Here is a 6,966-nt window from a genome sequence, read left to right as displayed (position 1 = left end):
GCAAAACCACGGGAAGTTTTTTTTTTTTAGTAACACTGAGTCAGACTAAAATGAACGCTTCCTTCTCAAATACGTAGTGTAAAATGGGCATTGTTTACAACAAAATAATTAAGACAGCAGCATTTAATTTAAATGTAAAATAAAAGCATCCGATGTTTACTACGGTTCTCAAATGTAACATCCCTAGAGTTGCTCAAGCACAGGCTTCATGCAAGGCAACCCTTCAAATAAACTATAGTTGTGCCTTGAGAACTTGGCATTCCTTGATCTTTGTTACAGAGTTGCCACATACGATTTTCTCTACGACTAAGTAATACATCAATGCTCACAACAGCATTACAATCAGTGGCGTAGGTGGCATTCTATAGTGGGGGGCCTAGGTGAGGCCAAGATATTTTTGGGGGGGCCAAAGAAAATTACACAAAACTGGTGTACCAATTCTGTATTTGTAAACTATATTATTCTCGAAGGTATATATCCATGTGAATGAAGGAAAATAATAGTATTAGTAATCAGTAAACCTGTATTTGAAATGATAGAGCTCAATTTTCATTAATTTTCAGCTCTTACTGTGTACAAATGTATCAAATACTGTAAGGGTTAAAATTTAGATACAAAGGGAATTTCAACTGGGGGGCTAGTGGAGCCCAACCCCCCACATAGCGACGCCACTGATTATAATACCTTAATTGGTTAAAGACAGCGTTTTAAGAAGACCTCTTGAAGAATGAACTGGAACTTAAACCTCACGTCATTTCGATATTCAGTTCATATTGCACGGTTTAGTCGACATATGATTGGAGAACGATATTCAGCACACATTCCTGATACCTACAGTGACAAAATATCATAGAGAAAGGTTTATGTTTTCTCAACAGTAAAGAAAATAGTCGACAAAAACGTGGCAGGATAAATGGTAGAATGAATGAATGACAAATAAAATTTAGGTCAAAGGCCAAGCGCTGGGATCTACCTATGAGGTCATTCAGCGCTGAAAGGGAAACAGAGTAACAGGTTTGAAAGGTGTAACAAGAGGAAAACATCAAAGCAGTTGCATTACGAAACAGTTGTTAGGAGAGGGTGGGAAGTAAGATGGAAGAAGGATAAATTGTAGATATTTGTTCCAGATGTGTTAACGGTAAAAATTCATTTACGTCTCCTGTAGCAGCATCAATATACATTCTTAAATGAAAGTGTGTCGGGATAGTCTCGTAAATACGCTTAAAATTATATCGCCTATATAAAGCATTGCAAATCTTCATTAAAAAACGGGATGATAAAAGTTCTTAGGAATTCACAAGTACAAAAAAAACTAATTTCAATCTTCCATTCCATTTCGTCACTCAAATCGAAATGAGAACGACTGATAAGAATCCGATACTGGTTTCCCTTCATTTGGAAGACTCAGAATTAACAAATAGACAACTGTAGTGGTAATGGGCGGGGTGGGGGGGAAGGGAGGGATTTCAATGGGAGAGGGGTTGAAGGGGCTAGGGAGTCGAATTCGCAAAAAAACCAAAAAACTTCCTACCCTATTCCCAAACTCCATTCACTTTGAGTTAATGAATCATCTGCGTCTACGGATGGGGGAAGAGTTTGTTTCTATAGGTTTTTAATCTGTAAGAATACTGGTATCTGGGCTTTGCATTACATGATAGAGAGACTGGATGTTATTGATTATCAGAGGGTGGAATTCTATGAGAGAGAGAGAGAGAGAGAGAGAGAGAGAGAGAGAGAGAGAGAGAGAGAGAGAGAGAGAGAGAGAGAGAGAGAGTTATTTCTCCCTGCTTACAATATGTGGAACAATTACTTTAACGTGATTAATGCAGCATTACATTATATCATTGTAATTTGTTTGTTTGTGCAATGAACGATGGCAGGCTGCGATACGCAAATGATAAGCACCGTTTTCATGGTAGGAATACTAATGGCATATGCCATATTTCATACCAAGATATGATGTGGCTCTGCTGACAGTTAAAACGTTCATGTAATGAAAAATTTCCCTGCCGTCAGGACGTGGAACTAGGATAATATAATAGTGGTATTTTTTCAACATTAAGTTGCCTTCCTTAACACCGGGTGGCTCCCAAGAAATTAAAAGACAATGATCACTGCCACATTCACAAGCAAGCTGCTGAGAAAACTTCCACAAAATTACCTGCTTCATACACTAAACCAAGCTCATCAGCAGCGTGTCGGAACACCCTACATCCACTACACCATTCACCTCAATGCCTTGATGTTAAGGCCCCTCTTCTCTAATACCTCTTTAACACCATCGAGCTATCTATTGCCACGACTTCTTCGTAAAACTTCATTACTGCATAGTTTGTTTGCAAACCTATCCTATTCCTCCCACATGACCAAACCATCTAAAAACTCTACTGATCCATTATCTCACCTAAACTAACCCTCTTTGCCACTAATATATATTTTCACATTTTTCACCCTTTCTCTTTCTTTTTATACCAATTGTAGTTTGTAAACAATCCATCTCTCAGGCTTCCAGCATCTAGTTTTCATTCGTATCTAACATCAACAATTCACTTCTGTGAAGTAGAGTTGGTTCAACATTTCAACAAGTCAACAAACTTCCAGCTACCTTGCTTGCTTCACCTACTCTGTGTCACCTCTTCCATCACCCAACATCTTTACTCCCAATTTTTGCTTCAATTCTTCACTGTTCTTTCTTGTTAGAAGTCATTTATCCTCATAATATTATTCTTGCGCCTCACGTTCCCTCTTAACTTCATCCATCTGCAAATATTTTCAGCTATGAATTAATCTCAGCAGCTTAACGTTGAAAAGAAATAATCCCCAAGGAAAATGTTTACATTAGCAATGGACATTTTATGAACATTTGAATTATAAACTACACCACATTATTTTATTATGAAATATGGAATTAGTTATTACTCCCCCAACCGTGAAAACAGAACTTACCACCTGCATATATCAGCTTACTACCGTGAATTAAAAAATAAAATGTCACCCAATATATTTTACAATAATATAATACATTGCTTCACTAATCGCGTTAAAGTAAATGTTCTGTGCATTGTAATCACGAAGAATTAAAGATACTTCATCATAATACTTGAACAACTAGCGTGCAGATGTGAGATTTCTGAGCATGGAATTCAACAATAAATCTTCAATAACCACTGTGATGATGAATCATATCTTCCGTGCTCGTGCACGTTGTATTTTTGGCTGTCCAACAATCAGAAGAACGCGACCCTTCATTAGTCTGCTTTACCGCTCCTTCGCACACAAAAACGTTGTTGCATTTCCGTGCTGGAGTGGAAATGATTTTGGAAATGGTCGCGCTTCCGAGCGTTCAGTACGGAACGTGGAAGATAAAAATTCTCTCTCTCTCGTACACAAACACACTCTTCCATGTTCAATACGATCCATGAAAGATGAAAATCTGTCTGTCTGTCTTTCTCACGTACACACACACACAAACACACTTCCAAGTTCAATGCGGACCATGAAAAATAAACTCTCTCTCTCTCTCTCTCTCTCTCTCTCTCTCTCTCTCTCTCTCTCTCTCTCATATATCATATATATATATATATATATATATATATATATATATATATATATATATATATATATATATATATATATATATATATATATATATATATTTATACACACACACACACACTCTCCCAAGTTCAATACGAACCATGAAAGATAAACTCTCTCTCTCTCTCTCTCTCTCTCTCTCTCTCTCTCTCTCTCTCTCTCTTCTCTCTCTCTCTCTCTCTCTCTCTCTCTCTCTCTCTCTCCTGTATACAACTCACACACCACCGAACCTACGTTAATAACATACGTCACTAGGGGAGATACAAGGAAATACAATCAGATGTATAATACAACCCATAAAATAAAATATAGCGAAACACTTTCTACGATTCCTCTCGTAGCCACACCGAGAATATACACAACCTAAATCAGCCAGAATAAAATAGGCGCCATTAATACAAATAAATTTGCACATATTATACAAAACATTTCCACGCATCAGTCTGCTTATATAAACAAAGGTTCGGGAACGCGAAATCTCTGCTGGACTCAAAAGCATCGGCTCGAGTTAATGATATGATAATATGGTATGATAATATGATATGATATCTTCATCACGGTCCTGTGTTTACGAAAACCGAATTTAGTACGGGGTGGGGGTGGGGTTGGAAGAGGGGTTGGTTGAGGGGGAGTTATTAGCAACGCCGAAATGCCTTCGGTAATTTTCCGAATAAGTAAGTTACTACAATGATTAATTTCTATCTAATTAATTCGGCGATTAGACTCGCTAATTAATTGCTTATACAAAGAATATTTATAAGATGCTTTGCATAAAATGTTAATTTTACTTTTATGTAATATTTTTGAGCCATTTTCCGCTAAGCAGTTCAACAGTTTCTAATAACAGGATTTGGTCTAGCTTAGGATTGAGAGAGAGAGAGAGAGAGAGAGAGAGAGAGAGAGAGAGAGAGAGAGAGAGAGAGAGAGAGAGAATATAGATTTTAGGCCAAAGGTCAAGCGCTGGGACCTATGAGGTCATTCAACGCTGAAACGGAAATTGTTAGGAGAGGGTGGAAAGTAAGATGGAAGAAAGGAAATATGAACGGAGGTACAGCAAAAGGAATGAAAAGGGTTGCAGCTATGGGCCGAAGGGACGCTGGAAAGAATCTTAAGTAATGCCTATAGTGCACCGCATGAGGTACACTGACGGTACTACCCCTCTTCCGGGGCCTTAGGATTGAGATGTTCGCAAAAGTTTCGTCATAAAAATAAGCTTCAATATTTCAGAAATCATTATCACTATCATTCTTCAGAAACTATACTATTACAAACCTAGTGTAAAATATATACATTACGATTCTTATGCCTGCATTCAGCACATCATACATAGTAGTACACATTTTAATACATTTACAATACAAGTTCACACACACAAACAAAGTATACAATAAATATATATATATATATATATATATATATATATATATATATATATATATATATATATATAGTATAACGTTATATATATAAAATGCTTTAAAACTTTAACATTCTGTATTCAATGCAACAGATTGGAGTATTTCGACGACCTAACAACTATTTGTCTATACAGAATCAAGTTTTGTCTATACACATTCAATATTGTGAACGGTACCTGCTTGAAGTGTATGGCTGCAGCTGAAAAATTCAAGGAGATCCTCAAAGCAAAAGTTCTGTCACAGATTTACAAAGTGGATAAAACAACTCGGTAATGTTCTGCATAAGTGGAAATCGGCAACCAACTTATACTCACTTTTGGGGAGCAATATCTTTCTAAGTGAGGTCACGGAGTAGGCCGAAGACTGTCCGTAACGCCCGGAAAAGCGAAGAGAGGTCAGGTCAAGACCTAAAGTCAGGTCATGGAACTGGCAATGTTGACACTTCTATTCTGACTTTTAAAGCGTCTGCAAATCAGCCTCCATCAATATCACGACTCTGTTTGGAGATATGAGTAGAATTGGGAGTCAGTCCCTTCCTCTCGAGATTTGGAAAAAATCTTTTTCCAAGGATTCCGTTGCTTTCAAAAGGACCCAGCATTCCTGAAACAATCTGCAGGATTTGTGAACATCCCAATCTTAAAGCTTAAACAAATCCTATCATCAGAGACGGCTGAACTGCTTAGCGGAAAATCGCCAAAACTATTTCATAAACGAAAAATCTACATTTTATCCAAATTATCTTATATATACAATTTGCATATAATCGAATAATTAATGAGTCTAACAGCTGAACTTAATTAGATGTAAATTTAGCATAGTAGTTATTTATTGATTCGAAAAATTACCGAAGAAATTTCACCGTTGCTAATACCAACCCAGCACCCGCCTACCCAAAACCCCGCCCCGGTACTAAATTCGGTTTTCATAAACACCGGACCGTGATGAAGATATCATATCATATTATCATACCATATTATCATATCATTAACTCGAGCCGATGCATTTGGATATAGCGGAGATTTCACGTTCCTGAATGTTTGTTTATATAAACAGCCTGATGCCTAGAAACGTTTTATATATGCAAATTTATTTGTATTAATGGCACAGTTTTTCCATTCTGGCTGATTTAAATTCCGCATATTCACGGCGAGGCTACGAGAGGAATCGTAGAAAGTATTTTGTTTTATTGTGTTTTACGGGTTGTAATATACATCTGATTGTATTTTATAAGCGAATGTGGGTGGAAACAATCGATAGAAGGGAAAGGGAAAATAGATATGTTTTGTTTACGCGACAGACGAAGAGAAAATATAGATGAAGAGTAAGCTGTAAAAATGATGAAACAGGGCAGATATTACATATGTATACATACATATATATACATACAAATATATATATATATATATATATATATATATATATATATATATATATATATATATATATATATATATATATATATATATATATATATATAGAGAGAGAGAGAGAGAGAGAGAGAGAGAGAGAGAGAGAGAGAGAGAGAGAGAGAGAGAGAGAGAATAAGAATAATAATAATAATAATAATAATAATAATAATAATAATAATAATAATAATAATAATAATAATAACGAAAAATTACTAGCTAACTTCAAGATCCATAAAAGCAAAACGTTCTTGATTTAATGATAATGAGAGCCAGGCACTAATGCAAATTACATGCCATTCTCCATTCATCTCCTCAACTCGCTGAGGTTTCTCGCACCATTATTCCAAGTATGAAATTTCTTCTCCCTCAATCGGAACTGATAAAAGCCTTTTCGAAATGAATCCGTAAGAAAATCACTTTGCATAATAATGGATTCCACTCTGGGTAATATTCTACAACTATTCGTCAGTAGCTTTTGTCTCCTTAATATTACTCATTTACTCAATGAGTAATATTAGGGGGGCTATTCTACATCCATTCGT

Source organism: Macrobrachium rosenbergii, chromosome 20, assembly GCF_040412425.1.
Source record: "Macrobrachium rosenbergii isolate ZJJX-2024 chromosome 20, ASM4041242v1, whole genome shotgun sequence".
In the NCBI taxonomy this organism is placed as follows: Eukaryota; Metazoa; Arthropoda; class Malacostraca; order Decapoda; family Palaemonidae; genus Macrobrachium; species Macrobrachium rosenbergii.
The sequence above is the reverse complement of the archived record's forward strand: the minus strand, read 5'-3'. Positions refer to the sequence as shown.